General features: G+C 37.4%; 1 protein-coding gene and 1 non-coding gene across 3 annotated transcripts in view; both read left to right on the top strand.

Annotated features, from left to right (window-relative positions):
* Window positions 1–26,778, top strand: part of Rps6ka5 (ribosomal protein S6 kinase A5) — a 174,677-nt gene that overhangs the window by 79,062 nt on the left and 68,837 nt on the right. The gene's annotated exons all lie outside the window — the stretch shown is intronic.
* Window positions 7,627–7,729, top strand: LOC114629338. The gene has a single exon (XR_003712634.1). It is a non-coding gene; the product is annotated as a U6 spliceosomal RNA (small nuclear RNA).

Raw genomic sequence — 26,778 nt, 5'->3', positions numbered from 1 at the left:
TTTTTTCCAATGTGTATTTTTGGTTTCTTTGTAAAAGAAAAAAATCCAAATGTCTGGAATTACATCTGGGTCTTTAGTACAATTCCTGTTTTTAATGCCAATAGTATGCTGTTTTAATTACTATAGGTCTGCAATGCAACTTGAAGTCTAGGGTGGTGATACTTCATATAGTTCTTTTATTATTTGGAATTAATTTAGCTATCCTGTTTGTGTGTGTGTATGTGTGAGTGTGCGTGTATATGTATGTGTGTATATGTAAGTATGTGTATGTTTTCATATGAAATTGAATATTTTCTACTTGTTGAAAATTGTGTTGGAATTTTGATGGAGATTGCATTGAATCTTTAGATTGCTTTTGATAGGGTGGCCATTTTCACACTATTAATCCTATTTATGAGCATGGGAGAGCTTTCCATCTTTTGATATCTTTCTCAGTTTCTTTCTCCAACATCTTCAAGTTTTTACTATACAAATCTTTTGCTTATTTGCTTAGAGTTATCCTAAGTTTTTTGGGGGGGTTTATTATGAAAGATATGTTTCTCTGATTTCTTTCTCAGTCTGTTTCTCATTTTTGTATAGGAAAGCGGGTGATTTTTGTGTGTTATTTTTCTGTCCTGCTCCTTTACTGAAAGTGTTTATGAGCTATAGAAGTTTGCTGATAAAGTCTCTAGCATCCTTCATGTGTACATTCATATCATCTACAATAAGATACTTTGACACCTTCCTTGCCTGTTTGTGTTCCCCTTGACTACCTACTGTCGTTTCATTGCTGTAAGATGAGCTGCAGTACTTTGAGTTTTCTCTGTTTAGGATAGTGTTGGCTGTGGGCTTGCTTCACATTCCCTTTATTATGATACGACCCTCTTATCTGGTACATTTATCATAAGGGATGTTGAGTTTTGTCAGAGGCCTTTTCTGCATCTAATGAGATGATCATTTGTTTTTGTTTTTCTTTGTGTGTGTTGTTTTGTTTCTCAGTTTGTTTATGTGGTGGATTACGTTTATGAATTTATGTATGTTGGATCACCCTTGCATCTCTGGTATGAAACCAACTTGGTCATGGTGGATAATCTTGTTCTTGATTTCGGTTTACAAGTATTTTATTGAGAATTTTTGCATCTATAGTGTATTTGTCAATGATTTTTTTTGATCTTTGATTTTTGGTTAGTTTCTATTTTTGCAGAGTAATTTGAGGAGTATTACCATTCTCTGAAGGTCTGGTCGAGTTCTGTGCTGAATCCGCCTAGCTCTAGCCTGGTTTTGATTGGGAGATTTTTCAATCATTGCTTCTATTTTCCTAGTGGTTGTGGATCTACTTAAGTTGCTTACTTCATCCTGACTTAACCATGGTTGTTAATGTATATTAAGCAGTTCATCCTTTTGAATTTTTAAAAAAGTTTTCCTGATTGATGGAGTTTCAGTCCTTTAAAGTATGTTCTCAACATTCTCTGACTTTCCTCAGTGACTGTTGTCCCCTTCCTTATCTCCAAGTTTTATTTATTTATGTCTTCTTTTCTCTCCATCTTTTGGTTACTTGTTTGTGAATCTTGTTGATTTTTCTCAAAGAACCATCTCTGTTTCATTTATTCTTTGTACTGTTTGTTCTTGTTTCCATTTTATTGATTTCAGATCTTAGTTTGACTATTTCTTCCCACATACTCTTCTTGGGTGTTATTTTTTTCTTATTGCTCTAGAGCTTTCAAGTGTGTCATTAAGATACTAATATGAAATCTTTTTAAAGTTTTTCTATAGGCACTTAGGGCTATGAGCTTGCCTCTTAAAACTGCCCTCATTGTATCCCATTTAGTTATGTTGTGTTTGCATTTTTATTCAATTCTAAAAAGTTTTAAATTTTCCTCTGAAATTTTGTTTTGATCTAATTTTCATTCAGTAGTGAGTTGTTCAGTTTTCATGAATTTCTATACTTTCTCCTGTTACTGCTGTTGATATCCAGCCTTAATCTATGGTGGCCAGAAAGGATGCACGGTATTATTTCAGTTTTTTTTATATCAGTTGAGACTTGCTTTATATGCTAATATATGGTCAATTTTGAAGAACGTTCTTTGAGTTGCTAAGAACAAAGTATATTCTTTAGTATCTGGGAGAAATGTTAGTTCCATTTAATTTATGATGCTACTTAACTAATGTTTTTCAGTTCAGTTTTACCTGCCTATTGTCAAGACACAGTGGGTGAAGTCACCTGCCATCACTGTTTGCGGGTCAATATGTGATCTTAGCTGTAGTGGTGTTTCTTTTATGAATTTGGGTACTCTGGTGGCTTGCTGCATAAATATTTTGAATTGCAGTATCCTCTTGGTGGGTTTTTCCATTAATGAGTATGTAGTGTCTCTCTATCCCTATTTCTGTTGATTTGTTCTGAAGTGTACATTATCAGACATTAAAATGGCTACACTGCTTGCTTCTTGAGTCCATTTGCTTAGAATATTTTTTCAAAACTTAGCCTGATGTGGTCTGTCTTTGATGTTAAGGTGTGTTTGTTGGATGCAGCAGAAAGATGGGTCCAATTTTCTAATCCAATATGTTAGTCTGTCTTTTTTTTATGGAAAAATTGAGGTCATTAATATAGTTATTGATGAGCAGTATTTATTGATTCCTGGTTTTTTTGTTGTTGTGGTGGTGGTGTTTCCTCCCTCCCTGGCCCTCATTTACTCTATTGGGAGTATTTATTCCTTGCATCCTCTTGGTTGTGATAACCTCTTCAAACTGAAATTTTCTTTCTAGTGTTTTCTGTAGAGCTGGTTGGTGAGCAGAAATTGCTTACATTTGTTTTTATAGTAAAAAGGTTTTCTTTCTTTTGTGGATTGTAATTTCTCGGTATCCTGGTCTGAGCTTGTATCTTTGACTCTTGACTTTCAGAGCTTATGTTGAAAATTGAAAAGTCAGGTTTATTCTAATAGGCTTGATGTTATATATGACTTAGCCTCTTCCCCTTGCAACATTAATATTCTTTTTTTTGTTCTGTGCATTTAGTGTTTTGATTATTTTGTGTCATGGGTATTTCTTTTCTGGTCCTGTCTAGTCAGTGGTCTGTATGCTGCTTTGATAAGCTGCATGAACCAAAAGCTGGTAAGAGTTTGGTTCAATTATTGTTCTCTGTACTCTGATACCAGAGATTTCCAAATAAGGTGCTGCGCTTAGTCCCTATGTTGATCTCTAAGACTGCCTAACAACATCACGTGCTAGGTGGCTTACCCACATGGATTCATTTTCTCAAAGTTCTAGTCACTACAGGATTCAGATGGTAGCAGGGCTGACATCCTCTGAGGCTGCTTATGGATGACTTTCCTCTTTTTGCCTCTTTTATATGGTCATTCATCTGTGTATGTGTGGCCCTGATGCCCGCCCCTCCATATATATATATATATCCCGTTCCTGTAAAGATACTGAGCTAATGATCTCATTTAAACTCTAAATATAATCATTCTCAGTTACTTGGGTTAGGACTTCAAAATATGAATTTTGGATATCCTCAGTCAGACCATTAAAATCCCTAATAGTTTTTTATTTTATTGATAACTGACTTTATCCAGTGTTTCTGAGACTTTACACTTCTAACTCTTTAAGGTCTCAGCTGACATCTTTGTCTTTTAAGAAAATATCATAGATGTTTAAAACAAATGGAGACTGGCACATTTAAAAACTGCTGTTCTGAACCGGTATCTCTCACACATACACACAATATAGAAGAAGCTTTGCTACCTTATTCTGCACAGTTCTTGACTGAAAGGTTCCCTCCTTGTTCTTCCATTTTAGGATGGTAAAAGAGTAGGATGTATTCAGTAGTAATCTTATTCTTACTTCTGTTGAATTTGAGAAGTTAGACATAAGGGCTAAATAGATTGAAGTTGGATAGATAGTTGGAGTGTACAGTAGGAAATGCTGTATATTTTATATTATAAAACATTAGGAGAAATCTATTATCTGGTTGTTCCTAATTCAGAATGCTACAATCGGATTAGTGGATGACTGCATGATTCCTTCATTATAATCTTATATTTTTCCCTTGAAAGTGAGTATGTTCTGTGTGGTATTTTGACAGTATATGATTTCAACATACTAAAACAGATGATTCATACAGCAAAAAAAGTTATGTAAACTTTATATCAATTCATAAAGATTTTCCTTGCTCTTTTAAATTTCCGCATAGTACCCCATCCGCACCATTGTTTCCACGTGCAGTTTCCTAATGCTGGATCTCTTAGATGTTGTTTGCACTCTTTTGTTGATGCTTCTGGGTTTAACTCACACATACATTGTTTTCAACTTCTATAGAAAAGCCATCTGGAAAGAATCTGTATCCTAACCATCTGTGATTGTGTCAAATTCCATTCCATTGTATGAGAGTATGCCTTTCTATGTAGAGTATGTCACCAAATTTCTGGATATCTGTGCATGTCTTAAATGAGGAGCGGTGTGTCATTGTTGGGTCAACTTTCTTTTTACTTGCTTGTCCTGGAACTGGTGACATCTTCATATATTCTTGAAGAGCCGTTTTATGATTCTGAGAATTATTTATTTGTACTCTGTGTTCATTTTTTTTCTTCTTAATTTCTAGGATCTCTTAGAAAGATTAGCCATTGTGACAAGTATTAGCACATTTTTCATTTCTTAGTTTTGTTTACAATGCTTTTATCAAGCAAATTGAATTTTATATGTAGTATAATTTGTTTTTAAAATTATCTTATGGCCTCAATTTTTAATCATAATTGAAAGACCCTCTCTTCTCTTACGATTAAAAGGAGTTTGTTGATTTCTTTTTTCTTTCGTATTTACATGGGTCTAGTTTTTATTTGGAGAACTTTGATCTAAGTGGAATTTTTGTTTGTTGAGTATGACAAGAAATAAGGATCTAGCTTTTTAGATGGCCACTCAGTTTTTCTGCATTATTGAGAGAGAAAGTTCATTGTCTACCCTGACTTGAGGTATGGCCTTTTTCTCATCTGTATGTGTCTGGATGTATTTCTTGACTGTCTGGTCTGTTTGTCTTATTAGGTAATGCCCAAGCACTGTACTGTGATACCTTTATCAAGGTATTACAGTATATTCTAGTAGTCAGTAATACCAGTTCTCGAACAACCCTTGTTTTTTATTGATGATATTCAGAACTTTATGAAGGACTCTTTCTGTTATTTTTCAACATGAGCCTTATAATCAAAGTGTCTTGTTCTAGTGGGAAAAAAAAACTTGCTAGTGGTTTTACTGGGATGTCTTTAAATTAAAATTTTAACTTTGAGCAAACTGAAATTTTGATGATACTAGTTAGTCCTGTTCAAGAAGATGGTGTTTTGTCTGTAGGAATCTGCATCTGAGATTGTCAAGAATGTTTTAACATTATCTTTCTTCCTGTGTCTTGATTAATATTGACTGTACCATCATCTGTTGCTATAGTGAACATGACCTACTGTATCTTACAGCTGATGGATTTCACTTTTCTGCATTAATTTTACATCTTGAAATCTTACTACCTTTTTCTTTTTCAACCTGCTCCAGGACATGTTTGGTTTCTGTGATGCTTCTTTCTATTATTTTCCTGATGTTTAACTCAAGTAGATTTATAGCCACCCATAATGTTTTAAAGAATGTTTTAGAGATTCAAGTCTAGGATATCATCTGGCTTACTGCAGAATGTTTGACAGGGCATATTCCAGGGGGATAAAATTTGCTTGGTTGGCACAGGCTTCTCCAAATAAGATAATTATGACGATAGTAGTAATCTTACCAGATGCTATCTGTGACATTTGTTTTTAGTAGCCAGTTATGGAATAGACTAGCATTTTCTAACAGAACTGAGCATGTATGATTGCTTCCCACAATAAGCTTTAATTATAATTATCTCTCATTTGTTTATATTCTATCTTCCATTCTCTAAATCAGTAGGCAGTACTTTTTCTGACCAGTATAGGGCCAGATGGTAACTATTTTAAGCTTTGCAGGCTTTCAAGTCTTTTTGACCATAGATTGTAGTAAACAAATATAGTACAGTTCCAGCAAGATCTTAATTATGAATTGGTAGTGGACTAGATTTGCACTCTGAGCTAGTATTTGCTGTCCTTTGCTCTAAACCCATCTGTTGAAAGGTGTGTGTGTGTGTGTGTGTGTGTGTGTGTATACACACATGCACATGTGAAAGTCAGAGATTGTTGATCCACAGTCTGTCTCCACATTTTTTTGAGACAGGGTCTTTCTCTGCACCTGGATCTCATCAATTAGGCTAGCTTGGGGATTTAATAGGGTCCATAAGGATTCTCTTGTTTTGAATTCCCCAGCTCTAGGATTACAGTTGTATGCCTCCATATTGGACTTTTTTCCTGGGTTCTAGAGATTAAACTCAAGTCTTCAAGCTTACAGAGCAAGCCATTTACTGACTGAGTCATGTCTCCAGTTCAATTAAGTCACATATTTGTTTAAAATGTTGTTCTATAGCATTAAGAGCTTCTTAGGTTCCTTTGTTTTATCGTAACTGTATGACATCATATATATTTAATGGGGTTTCCCCCTTTAGTATTTCTTGGAACTTTTCCAAATTTTATAATATGGATAGCTTAACTTTTTAATAAATTTATTTCTAAATATGTTCAGATACAAGAAATATAAAAAAAATTTTCATCTATTTTCATCTATTTTCTTGTTTTTGGAGCTCATACTATTTCAACAGAAGTTGAAACTCTGGAAAATAACTGTGCAATCCAGTTTTTCTTTTAGTAGTCTCTGAAAATGGTGATTTTTTCGAAACACCAGCTGATCTTTGACTTTAATAATCAGTCAAGTTAATCAGTGGGATTCATCAGACATAAAAGAAGCAAATTACAAGTGTATTCAGAACATTTTAAACAAATGCCACCTCAGTCTTTTAGACAGTTCTGTCCTGATGTGTCATCCTTTCGAAAGGAGTTAGATGTTTAAGACATTGAAGTTCATGTTTGAGTCCTAGTTTCATCTCAGAAATTGCAAAGGCGATGATGTTTGATGAGATGGTGACAATGGTTCATTGTGCATTATGGTAGCTGCTGTCACAGAACAGACAGGACCTGCTGCCAGACATTCCTTCTTTTAGTAAATACAACGGATTCACAAGAGAAGGCTTCCTGTGGTGGTTTTGATGAGCTGTGAGGTGTCATCGTGTGAAGAATGAGCATACAAAACTAGAAACAGAAAGGATAGCCTGTGTGATTGGAGACTGAAAGCAGAAGAGAGGCTTTCCTTGAAAGCAGGAGGTTGTTTGCCTGTCAGCTCTGCTGCTTGCCCTCCCACAAGTAGGCTTCTAGAAACTGCAAGCAAGCCGGCCCTGAAGCAGCTCTCGGGCTCCCCCTGTGGCTCTTCTACTGCATCCTCAGTGGAAACTGCACTGAGTAGTTCCAGCAGTTCTGTAGTTCCAGCAGTACTTTACGCCTTGTCCCTTTTCTCTCCACATGTAATGAAAACAAAGGAACTTGAGAATGTGGGGGAATTTTCTGGGTTTAACATTAGGTAGTGTGTACAATGGTCATAAAAACCTGTAAATGTGCTCTACCAAAGAAAGATGTCTGCTCCCTTTCAGAAGAGAGAGTTACCCACTTTGCTCCAATACAAGGACTTCTTGTCAGGGATATTAAGAGTGCCAGGAGAGTACTTGCTTCAGCAGCACACACATTAAAATTGGGAGAATACAAAGATTAGCATAGTCCCTGTGCAAGGAGGCCAGGCAATTCATGAAGTGTTACATATTTACAAAAAAAAAAAAGTGCCAGAGAAAAAGTTGTTCCGAATACAGCAGAATCTAACCTTTTTGTTTTGAGATACACCAAGTGGTTAAATAGTCTATGCTTGGGAGACGGTAATTTTGATTGAAATCAAGTATCATTTTAATCTAATGAAGATGTTATGTTTTTTATTCATAGGAAGAGACTTTATTTGCAGTGGATGTTCTGTTTAATAAATCCTTGAAAACTTTGATTTATATTATCTGTTCTTCAGAATAACCCTATAGACTGTGGTTATTTACTTGTTTTAAAGGGGTTTGTTGATGATGTTGACAGTTTCAAAGGCATATATATTGAATTTTAGTTACTCTTACCACCCCCCCCCCATTACCTTATTATCCCCCGGCTTCTTCACTGAATCCTTTCTTCTTCCCAGTAAGCCTCCTTCCTGCATCCCCTGCATCCATGTCTTCTTATGCACGTTACCCACTGTACTCAAATAGGACTTTGCATGAGCATGGCTAGCTTACTTACTAGGCAGCTTTGTACCACCAAAGAGTGACACTCCTTCCTCCAGCCACTGTTAACTTGGTAATCGCTCAGGGAGGTGTGAGGCCTCATGAGCTCTTCCCCTTCCGTGATGAAAGTTTGATGACCCTATCGTGTACAGGGAACCACAGCTGCAGTGAGTTTATATAGAAGGCATGTCCTAGTCAGAAGGTATTTTACATCAGGTTTCCCCAATATGGCTCTTAAATTCTTTTGCCCCTTCTTCCATGATGTTCCTTTAATATTGAGGGCATGTATACATGTGCTATGCATATCCTTTTAACAGCTGAGCACTCCGTAGTCACTTATTGTCGGCACTTTAACCAGTTGTGAATCTTCTGCTGAGGGCTGCACTAGTCTGTGAGTACAGACTAAACTATAGAAGGCAGTTCTACTGTGTCTGTTGAGCAAAATAGTAAGTTCTCCCCTTGGGACTATGGCATCCATACATTGGGTTCATAGCTGGGCTTACAGTCCTGGACAAGAGTTCTGTCCTGTGGGGCAGGCCTTAAATCCAACCAGCAGGTGGTGTGTTGCCCCCATGGTGTTCCTGCCAGTATTATAACAATCATGCCAGATTGATTGTTAACTGTAGTTTATCTCTGGATAAGAATCTTAAAAGATTTACCTCCTAGGAGCCTTCATAGAATCTCTTAGACCTAAAGCTTCATCACTGTTTTCTGTTCATCTGCAATGGCTTATCTGACTTCACTGAAAATAAATCAGATCCAGCTCCTGCAAACTCAAAGTTACTTAAAATTATCTTGCTTCCTAGATTGACGGTCACTAAGGCTGTTGACTGTGATGGTTAGTGTAAATTGCCTGTTTGACATAATGTACTTGGGAGATGGCCCCCAGATATGCCTGTGGGGAATTATACTGATTATGTTGATATGGGAAGACACACCCACTGTGGGTGGCACCCTTCCATGCATGGAATCCCAAACTGCTATGTAAGTGTAGAAAGGGAGCTGAGCAGCCGCTTGCATTTGTCCTCTGCTTCCTGATTGGATGGGATGTGATCAGGTGCTTCAAGTTCTGACACCTTGACTTCCCCACTACAGACTGTATGTACCTTTGAACTATGAACCAGAATATACCGTTTATCTTTAAAGTTGCATTTATCAAAGTATTTTATCATAGCAATAGGAAAAGAAATTAAGACACTTAAGAGTTATAGGGGTTTTGTTTTGCTGGACACACTGTTGGACATAAATGACTTCTAGCTTTAAGGAAAAATATTTTATTTTTAATTATGTAAATATGTGAGTGATTGTGTGCATGTGGATGTGGTGTCCAAAATGTTGAGAGAGGGATTCAGAACCTCTGGAGCTGGAGTGAACTTCTGATGCCCAGTGTGGGCACTGGGAACTGAACCGGGTGGTCCTTGGCAGAACACTGTGTACTCTTAGCCACCGATTCATCTTATCGGCCACATCTTCTGCTTTTCTTTTTCCTTCCTTCCTTCCTTCCTTCCTTCCTTCCTTCCTTTCTTTCTTTCTTTCTTTCTTACTTTTTCCTTTCTTTTTTTTGAGAAATAACTTAAAAACTGGCAGTATTTACTAAATTAATATAAAAATATCTTGTGACTCAGCAGTGTAGTTCTAGGTATCTGATTTACCAAATAATACCTGCCCAGCTAGGTAAAGTATATCTTGAGAACATTTCTTACTCGAAATATTACAAGAATGAGAATGCCAATTCAAATGCAGTTTGTCTGTAAGCCACAGAATTTTAGATTTCTTTTTCCAGAATCACAAAGGAGTGGGGGTTTGATAGGAATGTGGCAACTGTTTTTACAGTCACTTTTTGATTGCTTTAGTATTTACTTGCCACCAGGCACCACTTAGGGTATTTTTTAGTTAGCAACTCATAAGTCTTTGCAAGCAGGCCTTAGGGATTGGTGTGTCATCTTTGTGATACAGATGAGGTGACTTGAGCTGAATGGAATAAATGTGCTACCCACAGTGTGTGTGTGTCTTCCCATATCAGCATAATCAATATAATTACCCATAGGGATATCTGGGGGCCCATCTCCCAAGTAGATTATGCCAAACAGGCAATTTACCTTTAAAGAAGTAATGTGGGGTCTGTGCATCCAGCTCCTCTGTTCTTTTAGTGCATCAGGAGAAGCACATTTATTTTAGTAACAGATTGTTACAAACAACTGCAATGTCTATTTTTGTTACTTTTCTTTATCTTTCCCAGTTTGCCCTTCTTCCTGCTTAATAAGTCTTCTTACCATGCCATCACACTTGGGTCACTCCATTGCTTAAAGGAGCTCACTCACTTTCATTTACTTGAAGCAGTATAATGCATGTTAAATAAATTTCTTTTGTCTCTGTGACAAATAACTGAATTCAAGAAGAGGAAAGATTTATTTTGGCTCATAATTTTACCCACAGTTTGCTAACTCCATTGTGTCTTGGCTTGTAGCAAGACTCAACATCATTGTGGAAAGGCATGGTAAAAAAATATATATATATATTCTTCACTTGTACTATCCAGGAAACAGAGAACAGTAACAGGAAGGGGCCACAGCTAAGATGTACCTGACAAAGACCTGACCACAGCAACACATTTCTTCTAATCAGGCCCCACCCTCAACCGTCTTTCAACAGTCTATTTGGATTTTGAATTCATCAATTGATTGTTGAACTGTAATAATTAGATTCCTCAGGATCTAGTGCTCTTTGGAAAAGCCTGCTGCATAGACACGCCCAGAGGGATGCTTTAGTGCAAACTCAATCCAATCAAATTGGCAATCAAGGTTAACCATGACATACCCTTAACTCCATAGTCAGGTTTTAGACTAATCTGACCATCCTGTCTCCTCTCCTACTCGATTTTCTATTATTCTGCTCTGCTACCTGCACTGTAAGCTAAATTATTCACCTATTCCTTTGTAAACACGCATTTACTGCTTAAAGTTTTTCTGTTTGAAAACAGTTCCAGCATTTCCTAATAGAAAGTGCCAGATGCAATTCTTGATCCCCAGACCTCAGCCATCCCACTTTTCTGGAGTTGTTTGACGTTTGTAACGTGCTTAGTGCCATCCCCGGCAGATAGTGATCCATCAGTGTAACTATCAAAATAAAGTTGAGAAAAGTACAAGATGGAACTAGAACATCTTGTTGTGGTATAAAGAAGAAAGTGTAATGGGGGCAGAAGCAAAAGCTTTCCCTTGTGGAATATTACTGACAGAGAGGGAAGGGAGTTATAAAATCAGCACTCCACACTGAAATGAGTAGGTGTTAGTTTAGTGAGAAGCAGGATATTTTTGCATAATCTCAGTTCTTTTCTTCATAATTTGCCAGTTGATTACAAGGAAAAACATAATAACTTTGCCATGGAGAAACTTGACAATCAACACTTCAATGACTCTAAATTAATAATCAAAATTAACTGTAGTGTTGGGAAAACTAATCTATATTTCCCATGTGGTCTAAGAAGATGGCATCATCCATTGGTATTTGTTTTAGGAGTTTATTACTGTTATATGATCTTGACAAAAGATCGTATAAAACCCACATTGAAGATTGGTCCACACCCAGGATATATCCTCTTCAGAGATGTCAAGAATAAGAAAAGGAAGGTGGAAGCATCCACACATATGTTGTGCAATTTCTAATGCGTTGTGTGATCTTGAGCTCAGTTTTAGAGTGGAATAAAGTCATTGCTAAGAATACTAGGTAAATGACACAATTTGAGCAGGAAGTCTAGATAAACTAACGATATTTTCATGATGTGGTTATGTGAGACAGTGTCACTGGAAAGTTTTAGGAATAAAGAACAGTGTTCTCAACTGGTTCAGAGAAGAAAATTCTGCAGCAAATAAGCAAATGAGTGCTGGATTTTCATAATGGATTTATGGGGTTTCTTTGTATTGTTAGACAGTTTTGATAAATTTGAAGTTGTAGCAAGATGAGCTTGTTTTGTTTTTGTTTGCTAGTTTCATTCTGTTTGTCTAAGGCCATAGTTGGGACACTGTATCCTAGAGAAGCTTCAGTAGTTCCTCCTTTAGGGGCACTGTGTGGAGTAACTGTTTTCTCTTTTTCTCAGACTAAAGCCAGAAACAGTTAGAGAGCACCTTGCAGGCCTCATACTGTGCACCTGAAAACAGGATGTAAGCTTTCTAAAACCATGCTTCCCATGTTTGTAGCTTCCTGCTGTTTGTCCAAAGCTATTAATAGTGTATCAAGAAAGATGTATATATTGTAGTATCTATTGTATTTGTATAATAGATTATATAGTATTTCTCAAAACTGGACATTCAGCGGTTCTTGGTTTTAAACAATCTGAGGTTATAGTCCCTGGTAAGAGCTTTGAATGTAGATCTTCTCTATTACCCATTTTCATCTATCTGTTTGAACAGGTAGATGGATTAAAATGATAATATTTCAGGACAAGTAAAGAGGTTTGCAAACATTCTTGCAAGCAAAGTCAAATCCTATTTGTTTCTTTCTCCAAGAACATACAGCTCTGTTTTCACTAGTCCAAGACACAAATTGCTGCCTTTGAATTTTCTACCCTAAAAATCTACCACTGATTATTGTACTTTAGCGCAGCCTTAGGGGAAAAAATTAAGCAGAGAATGATGGCACACATACCTGTAGTCATAGCACTTGGGGAGCTGAGTTAGGATGGTTGTTAGGAATTCAAGGGTACCCTGAGCTACACAGTGAGTATCAGGCCAGCCAAGACTCCATAAAAAGGATTTACACTGAGTGTTTACTATATATTTTTTAAAATCCTACATATAATCCTCATAAAATGTCTACTTTGGGGTTCTTTGACTTCAGATGAGCTTTCAAAAATTTAACTGGGACAAGCAGATAAGATTGAAGTGGAAACTTGAGGGTTCTTTGGAAAGTCAGTTGTGTCAGATGGTGTTTTGCTGGGGCAAACGTGAAAGAACGTTTTGCTGAAACAGACACAGGTGAAAGAGTGTTCTGCTAAAGCAAGCATGTGAAAGGATACGTGATGAAGGATTGTTTGCTCACAACGCACATGTATTGGTCTGCTTTACATTGCATAGTTGAGCCGCGTTTGCAGGACTCCATAGAGAGAAACATAGCAAAAAAACTTCTGGTGATGTGCTGTGCCTTCTTGCTGTTTCCATGGTCTAGGTAGGGCTGATTGGCAGAGTGGTGTCAGCTGAGACAGATTCTCGTGCCGAGGCAAGACCCATGGAGGACACATGATGTCTGGAGGGCGCATAAATAGTACTCAGTGGGTGTGAGAGAGGCTTGCTGAGGCTGGCCAGTAGAGCTAGCTGTGCAACGCTTGATGGTCTTAAGTCTTAGCTGATCTTTGCTTGCTGAGAGAGGCACAGCAGAGAACTTCTGGTGTTCCTGGTGTTGGCCATGGTCCCTCCTACTGATTTTTGCTGATTTGGCTGAGACCTGGCTGTCTCTTCTAGGTCGTGCTAGATTGTGTTTGCTATTCTGACTCTACTGAACTGTATCGCTGGTATATCCCTGTGAACTGAACTGCTGATTTCCTGACAACACACACGGGATTTGCTCCAAAGAACTATTTCTAAACAGGTCCACTTACCCATTTCCTTTCTTTTCCACTCCTGGTATAGGGCTAGAGGGGAGGTTAAACATCACCATCATTAAAAATAGGGTTTGAAAAAAAATTAAAGTTACATAAGATAGTGAAGTTATGTGGCCAAAATATGAGGATTATATGACCCTAAATCATTTAAGTATTGCAAAGTAGAATAATTGATGTCAGGTAGTTTTGGTGAGAATAATTAGCAAGGCCAACATTTTAAGAAGAGAAACAGCAGCAGGGCAGAGAAGGGGGAAGGAGATTTCCCAGGCAGCATATGTCCTATGGGAATAGAGGATAACTCTGAGCAGTTTGTTTAACTTACTTCTGACAATAACTGTATTTTCTCTAAGATTATAATATTATTTTAATAGTATCTATTTTATAATGTTGTGGTGATTAGATATTTCTTTCCTAAACATTATAAAATAAGTGCCCAGTGTCTATAGCTGCTATTCTTAGGCTAGTCTCAGAAACAGTAAGTTAGGTGTTTAGGCCAGTCTCAGACACTGGACTGAGTTCCTTTCAGGAGCTTTTTCTCTGTCCCTGATTCTAGGTAATTAAGGTACTACTTCTGTGCAGGCATCAATAGCAAGAATATGTACTGACAGGATTACTCAGTCCATGTTTGTTGTGATTTTATTTTGTTGTTGATTGTAGTATAAACTAATAAAGAGGCAAAAACTAAGAAATCACATGCTATTCCTACAGTGTTCATATAATAAGAAACTAAAACCAGCACTGGCTTAAAACAAACAAACAAACAAACAAACAACTCAGGCTTACAGATTGTGCCACAAGTCAGTAAAGACTTATGAAAATTTTTAAAAACCAATCAGATGGATCTATAATTTTACCAAGACAGTGACTTAGGGCAGACGAGCTGGCTTGGCTAGGAGTCAGCAGCCAGATGGACATGTGTAACTCTGGTAGCAGTACTTACTCAGGTCAAGTCTTGATTTATGCCCAGCTCAGAAAGTACATCAGTCTAGCCAATGCCGAAGCAAGCTTCCTTGATCTAAAGGGCTGAGAACCCTTGCTGCTGAGGTCAGTGAGGATTTGACTACTTGTGGTATCACTGACCATTTTGAAGCAAGTGGCGTGGCTGCAGTTGGCTTGCAGTACTTGGTGCTGGTGCTGTTTCTGTTTGTTGTTGTTTTGAAATGAGACTTTCTATCTTTCTACCTCAAACTTACCTTGAGTAGGTTATGTAGGCAGGCCTTAAACTCAAGATACTCTTGCCTCAACCTACTGAGCACTAAAGGACAAACATTTACCATTATACTTGGCTCAGTGCTCTCCTCTGAGAGAATTAAGTTTCACGGTTCACCTTGGTATAGCTCTCTCACCAGAGCCCTTTCTATCTGCTTTGTTGTTTCACTGTCAGGTGGGCATGCTTGACTTTTACCCAAGAGTCATTTGATCTGAAGTGTGGTGCAACCCCAGAGCCTCAGTTTCAGTACATCCTTGGTAGTCAACTCACTGCATACAAAATGTACCCTATTACAGTTCTGAAGCTCTGAAGCCCACCAGCCCAGTCGCAATTACAGTTAAGTTGTAGAATAGTTGTGCCAAACTTGGTCATAAAAGGGTGGATTGACCAAATGCTCACAAAAACATGACCTCGTGTGAGTGCTTGGGCCAATATAGCATCCAGGTCCAGGAGTTGTCCTCTGACCTTCATATGTGTGCTGTGACATGTGCACACTGGACACATACACAGTAATAATAAAGCTTTAAAAATGGATTTGGATTACAGTTGATAAAGGCCTTTTTATGATCTATTATCAAAGAAGTATGTTTTTTAATTACTGCATTCATCTTTCTAAGTATTTCCCTTCAAAGGCCATCCCAGAGGTCAAAATGTAGTTGAGAGGTGACAGTATTACAGGGCTAAGGAGTTAGAAATGGTGCTTTGGGGCCAATAGAGGGGCTGTCGGTCATGGGAGAGGAGAATTCTGCAAACAAGGGAATAGGTGAGTACTGGAGGAGTCACCCAGCCACTTAAGCAGTTCCTGGAAGGCAGAGACACTGAGTGGAGATTCCAGTAGCTCCTTGATGAGGAGTCAGAGGGTTTGAAGTTAATTACTCTCAAGATGTTTGGACTTGGTAAACACAACAAAATTTTAGTCAAAATTCTAGAAGGTGCATGCTTTAGCAGGAACCGTCACGTCCCGGGCTGGAGCCATTGCTCAGCAGTTAAGAGCTGTACTGTTGTTGCAGAGGATCGTCATTCCACGCCAGAACTCACGGTGACTATCTCACAGCTACCTGGATTCAGTTCCAGAGAAGTTCCTAGGTTCCATAGACACCTGCACTCACGTGCATGCATATGTGACACACACACACAGACACAGACACACAGACACACAGACACACACACACACACACACACACACACACACACAGGGGGAGGAGGGAAAAGGGAAAGGGAAGGGATCAGGCATTGCATCTCATCCCTTTTATCCTAGCACTCAGGATGCAGAGGCAGGCAGTTCTCTATGAGTTCAAAGCTAGCCTGCTAGGGCTACATAGTGAGACCCTGTCAATGAGTGAGTAAATGAATGAATGAATAATAAATAAATAAATAAATAAATAAATAAATAAATAAATAAGTGGTGCATGAGGCATTCAAGGGCTGCACAGAAAAGGGCAGAATGATTAGATTTTGGAAAAGAGCCTCATGGTCTCATATTTACTTTGTGTTTTCATAGCAAAGTCAACAGTTTTATATATTGAAACAAAGACTCAAATAATGTCCCCAGAATTTAAAATAGAATAGTTATGAACTTACTGTCAATCCTGATATTCATAAGAAAAAAAATAGTTCCACAATTTTGAGCCAAATTTGAAGCATGCTTTATAAAATACTGGCTAGGTCCACCCTTGGGTTCCTAGGGAATGGCCACGAGTCAAATTTTGCAAGGGCTTAAAAAGGCAAAAGCCACAATTCATTGCATTTTCCATCAGGTTTAATCAGAAGCAAGTATTCAGCCTAATGTTTCCTGCCTATTTACTTCCCACCTACATGTGGTCAAGCACATCTGGTGCAGATATGTCAAACAAGCTTTTTTAGGGGAATAAAAATCATGTGGCTTATTATTTCCCAAGAATTACAGCTCCCAGCATTCTAAGAAGTTATTTGTCCTTGGGCAATTGGGACTTACAGGTTAACTTTGGTTCTTTATGTTACCCAACTATCACAGCCACAAACAAGGAGCAGCTCCTGAAAACTGGCCTTACATGTTAAAGGTAACTCAAACTATCCCCAAATAAGCTTAGATATTAACCATTCTGACTGGATAGTTCCTATTTGCATGAAGTGCCTGAATAGAGACCTTTGTCAGGAACTTGTCCTAAATTCAACTACTATTTTCTTGTTCAGGTAGCCACTGGCTTGATTTGCTCTTGGTCAGTGTTGTATCTCACATCTGGCTTAGGCTGATGTTTCTGTAATGACTTCCCCTATATTCTTCTGGATCTAGTCTTGTCCTATGGTTTCTGGATCTAGAACTTGGTAACTAACAGTGGTATGGTCTGATCTCTTGAATAAAATAAGAAACCATGAATTTATTCAAATGTAACTAAAGAACTGAATGTTTAATGAGGGCTAGGGTACCTGTATACTTTCAAACTACCTTTCCAAAAGTGAGTGTTAATTATAAAGAAGAAATGTGTGCTCTCTTTCTTCTATAGTAGACAACCGAAAGAAAACCACCTTACTCAAATGATCAACGTAAAATCATCGATAGTAGGATGAGTTGAAATAATGCACCAACCAAGAAGATGCCACAAGATGAGTGGGCTCCCAAAGATGCAGATCTGAGTATGGTGATGGACTGGTGTGAGGCCAGCTCACAGGGCGGCATGGCCTACAAAATGACACACCTGGAACCTCAAGTGCCAGGGTTAGAGAAGCCACGGAAGGAATGAGGATTTGCTGCATAATTGAGAAAATACATTCCAAGTTGAAGCTGTTCACTGTAGAAGATACTCGTGGATCCCTTCAGTAAAAAATTTAGGATTGTGGATTAGATTATAATGATAAACTTATAAACTTCCTGATTTATAAGTGATTATCTTGTATGAAAGTGTGTATTAATGACAAGGCATCTGGTTGGTTGGTTGGTGACTTAGCTGTTTTGTAAAAAGAGTTCTCCATGCTGCACTTACAAGTCATCTGTGTGTGAACAATTGATTTAAAGGAAGCAACAAGGTCCAGTTTATACAAGTGTAAAACAAGTATAAAGTGAACGATTTAGAGTGTATTTTTAAAAATATGATATAGTTGGCTAATAAATTTATTCAAGAGATTAGAATGCTTTTTTAAGTGTTTTGATGCTTAGAACTATACCACGTTTAACAACTCAATGTTTTTAAAATGCTGTCTTCACTGTATTGAACTATGCATGAAAAGTTGTCAGACTTTACAATTCCGTGCAAATATAAAACAAACTAGAAAAATGACTATCCTGAGCATGCTATATCAGAAACATAGGGGGGCATGTTTATGCTTTTCCACATTGTCAGAATATATTGAAATGTAAATTCACATGCTATGTTAGTTTTGTTGGCTACAATTTACGTAGTATCCCTGGTTTCCCTTGACAGCTAGTTGAGGCAAAAATGGTTTCTTTTATACTCTTAAGTTAACCTTTAGGCCACATATTACCTATCGTAGTAAATTGATTAGTCTGTAAGCTGTCTATGCAGTTAAGGTTAAAGCAGTTGCAGCAGAGAGGAAGAGAACGTCCTCAGAAATTGAGAAGCAGATATGTGCATCCAGATATATACAGGTATGTAGGATACTTAGACCCCACCAGGAGCTTTGCTGGCAGTTTAGCTTCAAGGTCTAGCCATAAGGAGTCTCAGGGTCAAGTGGAGCTGCCCAGACAAAGTGTAAGATCCTGGAGGCTATAGGGATAAAGCACAGAACCAGATCTAGACTAGGCCTTGAGTAGGCTCAGCCCAGACAGAGCCCATCTGAAGCCCCAGGGAAACTTGGGAATTCAGTCCCTGGATGTGTACAGTGAATAATCAGGTGACAGGTTGGTGAGGGCTTTTGATAGCTCCTGTCTATAAGGTTCAGATGTGAGCTTTGTAACACCTCTTCCAAAGTCTGCTATATTTAGTAAGTTCTCAGGCCTAATTTTCCTGGTGTGATTTTTTAATATGCCCATGTGCTCATGTAGTCCAGTTTTACTTTGATAAGTTTATAGGATCTTGTTCTACTTTTAGGAATAAATTAATGTTGTGCTTTGAAGGTAATGCTGGGTAGATAGTACTTTTAAAATTTGTGTGTGGCGGTGTGTGTGCACATGTTAGTGTACATGTGCAGTTCATGTGTATGTATATGTGGAAGCCAGAGGTCAACCTTGGGCGTTTTCCTCAATTGTTTTTTCTACCTTATTTTTTTTGCCTAGGCTGGCCAACCAATGAGTGTCAGGGATCTATCTGTCTGACTGTCTCCCCAGTCCCACCCTACTCCCAGTGCTGGAGCTAGAGGGATGCCCTGCTTTGCCTGTCTTTTTACCTGAGTGCTGAGATCTAGAATCAGGTCCTCATGCTTGCGAAGGCACTTGACCAACTGAGTCGTTTCCTGACAAGGTGCAGAGTCATCCTGCTGCCCTGTTTGCACTTAAAATGGAGTCAATTGAGGCTTGTAAAATGGAGACTCTTAGGGCAAGGCTGAGCTTTTAACAATATGGAGAAACTTAGAGCAATCTGATCTCAACAGTAACTCAATAAAAATTCAGTTGTGTAAAAAGAAGACATAGAGAATAAAATATCTGAGACGTTGAAGATTCCTTTTCTCTAGCACCTCATACTGCTATTGTGCAAACTCTGTGCTGGCTCAGCAGGCTAACTGCAGAGCTCTGGTCACCCCAGTTCTGCTTTGTTTGTAGGGTGGGGTTTCATGTTGTTAGAGGGACACTAAGCAGGAATGGCACTTCAAGAGAATCTAGCCACTGTCCTAAGGAGGTTTTGGTTTTGGTTTTTGCCAGAGGAAGAGGTAGTTCATAAGAACAGAGAAATCTTGAGCACTCACTAACAAAACTGACTATTTGAGACAAAGTGTGTGTTTGGTGGTGATTATTCTGAGTATGGTAACTACATTATGGCAATTAGTGGAATCTTTGGATGTAGGCAACTTAAAAAGTCCTCCTAGGGTAAGAATAGAGCTCAAACACTGTCCTCGGACTACTCATTTAAAAACCTGAATTTATTGGACCAGGCTGTGGAACAATTAGTGCCCCAGAGAATTATTGGAAACAATTGAGCAATCAAGTAGCAGTTAGTGAAGTCTAGCAGCTGTTCGTAATCCTAGTAGAGGCAGAGAACCTAGCCAGTGAGGGAAGTTTGTTCACATTCCCAGGGCTCTGTTCTCTGAGGAGCTACGTTGGAGGTCTTAGATTGCAGATCAAAGAGATTTGACTAAATTGCCAGGCCAAGTTCTTAAATAAGGAAAAATCCAAAACAATAAAAACAAGCTAAGCTGGTTCTGTGGCTTATACTTGGAATTGCAGCATTTAGAAGTCTGAGGCACAGGTTTGAAGACAGCCTGGGCAACCATGTAAGACTGGCTCAAGACAAAACAAACACAGCCTGCCAGGGTGAACTAGGGGAATTGAAGTCAGTTCATAATTTGGATCTCTCACAAAAACAGAAAATGAAAAATAAGTAAGAAGACTGATAAACTATACACATGTACTTGAAGAGAAAAAAAAAGGAAGGCAATAAAGCAACGTTTTAGATGTGGAAAATATAGTTGCCCTCAGTATCCTTGGGGACAGAGGTTTGGGGACATAGCCTCTACTTGCAGACAAGAGCCAGCAAATGCTTGCCCACTTTACAAAGTGGTTTATAGTAGTGTATATAAATTGTACATGTTCTACTGAATGTACTAAATCTTTTCTAGATTGCTCATAATAGCTTACACAGTACAGTACTGTGTTGTTTATTGAATAATAACAAAACCAAAAGTCTACACGTTCAGTACAGACACAAACTTCCTCCAAAATATCTTCAGTCTGCAGCTCATTGAATTCATAGGTATGGAATCCATAAGATCCAGAGTGCCAGCTGTGAGTAGTTTACTGTGGGTAGCATTAATAGTTTACTGTGAGTAGCATTCATAGCACAAAAAGGAGAAGTGATGGTAACGTTTTATACATTACTATGTGAGTATATAGAAAGCTGGCAAAAGAACATTAGAAAATAAAAATCCTTTTAAAATTTATATGTGTGTATGTATATATATATAAATTATATATAAATAATATATATTGAATATATAATATATCCAATGAAAAATACAGAAATAAAAAAACAGGGGAACAAAAAAATAGCATATGTAAAATGACAAACACAAATCTAGCTGTAATCAATAGCAACATTAAATGCAAACAGCTAAATATTCTAACTAAAAAGCAGAAGTTATCAGACTCGTGTAAAAAGATAAAAAATCGAACTGTAGGATGTTAAAAGGAGATATACTACAGATTTTAAATATATAAATATATAAATATTCTGAATGGAAGAGAGTTGGGAAAATGAAAAGTCATGCAGACAGCAGCCACAAAGATGGATAATGTCAGGTCCAAAGGAAATGAGAAATTTTTAAATAAGTAATAACGTGTTTGATGAATAAAATGATCATTTGATCAGGGTTTATATGTTCCTATAAAGGTATACTTGGGTAGGCAATAGGCAGAAATGTTTAGGCTGTCAGCAGCTTGGTTTCATTAGGAGGGATGCCTCCTTGGACAGGGCTTCATGTATTTCTCTCTTGAGTTTTGACACCAGACGAATGAAATGAGGACATGACCGCTCCAAGGATGTTATTGTAGGAGAAGGATTTTATTGTAGACATGAGGGAGAGCCAGAGGTATCCGGAAGAGTCCAGGGCAGAGAGAGAAAGTAGACTGAACCTGGCTGTAGTGCGGAGGGTAGCAAGAGAGGAAGAAAGAAAGACAAAAGAAGACCCAGAGAGTAGCCAAGGACTAAGAGGAGGAGGGGGATGAACCAAACCAAGAAAAGTTCATGCCTGAAATGTTAGGGTTAAATAGGAATGAGGAGCTAGGAAAAGGGAAGCAAGGACCCTGACCTGGAGAGGTGCAGGGTTGTGGGTGGGGGTATGTCAGCCAGGATGACTCTGAAACAGATACTTACTGAGAGAGCCTAGAGGCCAGCTCAGTTAGCCATTGGTTCTGGGTTTCTTTGAGACCTGACAGATAGTTAAACACATCTTAGACAAATCTCATAAAAACAAAACAAAATATTACTAGGTAGTCGATGGGACATTTCACAGTGTCTAAAGGGCCAAATCCATTAGCAAGATGTAATGATTATAAATAAACATGCATACCAAATACATAAAGCAAGAACTGAAAGAAGTGGAAGGAGAAATAGACAATGCAATAATACTACCTTACTTCAATAATTGTAAGCATACCTAGGAAAATATCAAAAAGGAAATAAAAACCAACACTTTACCTACACTTATAACAGGCTTGTACAGAATTCTCTTAAACAGCACCGGTAACAACAAAGTATAGAATATTTTGGAACAATAACAAAGTACATATAGAACATTAAAGTAGGCCATATTCCATACCGTAAAAAAGTCAATAAATTTAAGTAGTTTAAAACATTAAGAAATGTGTCTCTTACTGAGTACAGGGTAATAAAAGTAGAAATCAATAACAAATAGGAATGTGTAGTCCTTACAGATGCAGATTCAATAATACATCCCCAAATTGAAAAAGAAAATGTGTCAAAGAAGACGACCAGAAAATAATTTAGTGAGAGAATATGAACATAAGTCTTAAACCTTTGAGGTGCTGCTAAGGCCGTGCTTAAGGGCACATGTCTACTGTAATCGCCCAAGTTTAAGAGAAGTAAAGTTCCATAGTCAGTAACTCAACTCTTTACATTTAGCCATTGCAGAAGGAAGAGCCAACTAACTCAAAGCAAAGAGAAGAGAGGTAAATAATAAATGCCAGAAGAAAATTCAGCAGAGACCTTGCAGATAATAGAGAAATATCAATAAAAGCAAAAGTGGTCTTTGAAAAGAAAAACTAATTAATAAGCTTTTAACTAAACCAAGCATTTTTTTCTTTTAAGGCATAAATCAGGAGTGATATAGAGGATATGACTTCTGAATTAAAACGAATTATAAGGTAATTCAACTAAGTAAAAACATACAGTTTACTGGGTGTTAAGGTAACTTAAATACCCAGCCAAGGATAGTGGCCCATGGCTATAATCCCAATACTCAGGAAGCTGAGGCAGTAGGATTGTAAGGTTGAGGTTAGCCCAGGCAATTTAATGATACCTTGTGCTAAAAAAGCAAGCAAACAAACAAATTAGGAAGGAAGTAAAGAATCCCCAGAATGATTCAGTATACTTGAATTGCCTCAAGAAGAAACACTTTCCATAATTGTTATTGGTGAAGATCTCAAGGAAATGGAGGCATGCTAGAAGAGAATTCAAGGTCCAAGCGTCTTCATGGGTGAATGTAACTAAACATTTAAAGAAGACTTAATACCAAATATTTCATAAAATTGTCCAAAATAGAAAACACTTCCCAACTTGACCTCTGAGGCCACTATTATCTTAGTGTATAAACCAGACAAAAACATCACAAGAAAACATGAACATCTCTTATGACCTCTGAGGCCACTATTATCTTAGTGTATAAACCAGACAAAAACATCACGAGAAAACATGAACATCTCTTATGACCTCTGAGGCCACTATTATCTTAGTGTATAAACCAGACAAAAACATCACGAGAAAACATGAACATCTCTTATGAGTAAAGTTCAAAGTTACTCAACAAGATTCTACTAAACAATTCAGGAATATGTAAGAAGGGTTATATAGCACTACTAAGCAGGGTTAGTTCTAGTAATATAAGACTGTCTTAAAAGCCGAGATCCAACTTAGCATGTCAGTAGAAAAAAGAACTATATGATCTTCTTAGTAAACACAGAAAAAGCATTGGCTGCAACTCAGCATTCATTTTTGATGGAAAACACTGACTAAAAGAATCACTTCTTTTCAACGGGATGAAAGTGTATATGAAAGCAAAGCAAATCACATGGAACATAGTATGTAGTAATAAAAGACGAAATGCTTCACTCCTGAAATCAAATGTGGGATGAATATCGATGATTACACCTCATTCAACAGTGTAGGCTGCGAAAGGTCACAAAAGGCCTATAGATTGCAAAGTAGGAAGAAAAACTTTTTTTTTTGATCAAGGCTCAGTGCTTTAATGTTCAGCTGTCAATTTAAAGGGAATGACTCCGTCCGAACCCTTCCTTGTTTCAGCTGGAGATGAGTGGGATAATTCGTTCTTGGTCAGGGTCAGGAAGAAAAACTTAAGATGACATGATTGGATAGAGCCCTAAGGAATCCATGAAATCCATTAGGATCAATAAAGAAGTTAAGCAGAGTTGCATAAAATAGAGCAGCATACAACTAAGTTTTGATATTCTTCCTTTTTTCTTTTTTAAAAATACATATATCTTTATATAATATATAATTTATATCTTTATATATTTATGTATTGAGCACAGAAGATAAAGTGACTGAATTGAACATTTGAGACTATGTGAGAATTCACTCTTCCATGTGTAGTTGTATATTTCTGTTCCATGACAGTGGAGATTCAGGCTTAAGTAAATAACTACCTAAAAATAGAAAAATCCATTGTTCATTTGTAGGAATGTTGTGTTCCTTTACAATTAACTTTGTGTTCATGTACATTAAAAATATCTTAGTATAATACAGAAGAAGCCTTAGAAAGGGAATGTTATTTATGGTTAGTACTCTGATGAAACATGAATTCAATTTTTTCTGGATAGCTATATGATAAAGTATGAAATTGAGCCATACCTCATAACATAAACAAAAGTGAACTCTAAACTAAATGGATTAAAGACTAAAGGTAAGAATCTTAAGAGACTATAATTGCTGTAAAAGTCTTAGACAAAAACAATAGCAAATATTTGTGGCATTGAATCTTGTAATAATTTCTTACACGTGGCATCAGAACCTCAAGTAACAAAAGTTAGATAAACTAGAATTTCTGGGGTTTGGGGACAATTAAATTGATTAGAGGCTATACAACTCTGAATAAAAAAACAAAATCATTGAATTTTATACCCACCTTGAAGTGAGTAAATTCATGATGTGTAAAGTATCTCAAGAAACAAAGCCGCCAGTGAACGTTACTTTCATGTGTGCTTCACAGCAAAACATGTAGAGATGTGCAGTGGGTCCTTTAAACATGCTAATGAACACTACATGTTCAGGAAATGACAGCTGAAACTATAATGAATGTGCTACGTGCCCAACAGAACCAAGATGAGGGGAGGTAACTGCTCAGCCTCTGTGGAGTCTCGCCAGCTTCTACTTGTCTGCTGCTGACTACAGCACTTACCATAGCTTCTGCTGTAAAATTCCTTGGGCTGCCTTGGTTTCCACTTTACCACTGTAAAAAACCTGAATGAATGGATAGTTGCCTGTAACATATGTAATGTATACATGTAAACATACTAGTTTTTATGAATGTCTAAACAGTCTATCCCAGAAGTAAGAAAATAGGTAACTTGATTTATTAAGCTTGTCTTCTTGGATTTCTAGGTTTTTTTCTCTTGAGTCTCCCCAGCAATGGAAAAACACTTCCTATATCCCAAGCAACAGTAATTCACAAATAGCTATTGGCTCTGTTTAATAGAAAATTGGGGATTAAAGGGACTTAATTTGCTCACAACAGGGCAACAGTAGAACACTGTCTATTTTGGGTCTCTCAGTTACGAATCTCTCATTCCTCTGAATGTGTCACATTGCCTCTGAGACAGGAGTGTGTTAGAGGTGTTTTGTTTTGCTTTACACTGGACTGTCCTTTGGTTTTAATAATTGTTTTCAGAGGGGAACCATCATTGGAGGTTGGTAATTTTATGATAAGAGAACATAATGGGGTAAGGAATATGAATAAAGTTCATGATATATAAAAAGATGTCAGAATGAAACCCACTGTCTTATATGCTGACTAAAATAACAGAAAACAAAGATATACATACAAAACAGCAGTAAAAATAATTTTTTCTTAAATTAAAAAAGTATCTATTGAGTGCTGCATGCAGGCATTTGTCGTGACATAGTGTGGTGACTGTATTGGTCTTGATGCTTAAAACTGCAGTGTAACAGAGAAAGGAGTACAGCCAAGACTGGGAACACAGGAAGATAAGTACATTGGTAACAAAGTCTTTAATAATATGGTGATGCCATGAGGAAGAGGTTGGCTCTGTTGAACTTGAGCACAGAAGATAAAGTGACTGAATTGAACATTTGAGACTATGTGAGAATTTACCCTTCCATATGTAGGTATATATTTCTGTGTTATGATGATGGAAATTTAGGCTTAAGTAAATAACTACTTACAATAGAAGAATCCATTGTTCATTTGTAGGAATTTATATTCCTGTGTAATTAACTTTGTGTTCATCTACATTTAAAACAGCTTAGTAAAGTACAGAAGCCTTAGAAAGGGAGTGTTCTTTGCAGTTAGTCTCTGATGAAATTAGAGATCAGTTTTTCCTTTAAGAAAGATTATTTTCTTGCATGATTTTAAACGTTTTATAATAATAATAATAATCTGTTGTTACCTAAATTCATCCACTTCAGTTTTTCAAGTAATATCAGTGTTTCTTTTCCTTCAGTGAGGCAACCTTGCTTCTTAACCTCAGCCATTTTGCCTCCTTTTCCACCCGTGTGATAAATAGGGCAGATTGAAGAGAAACGGAATCTCTGGGGTTTGAAGACGGAGGCACCCATGCTGTGCTTCTTTGCCTCATATTTCTTTTTAGTCCATGCCATATGGAGCTGTGAGACCACTACCTGCTAAATGTACTAACAGTACATTCTTTCAAATGTGTGTAGACAATTATGAGAAATA

The sequence above is a fragment of the Grammomys surdaster genome, unplaced genomic scaffold (assembly GCF_004785775.1).
Source record: "Grammomys surdaster isolate TR1022 unplaced genomic scaffold, NIH_TR_1.0 279, whole genome shotgun sequence".
NCBI classification, from domain to species: Eukaryota; Metazoa; Chordata; class Mammalia; order Rodentia; family Muridae; genus Grammomys; species Grammomys surdaster.
Note: the sequence above shows the minus strand (reverse complement) of the source record. Positions and strands in the feature narration are given on the sequence as shown.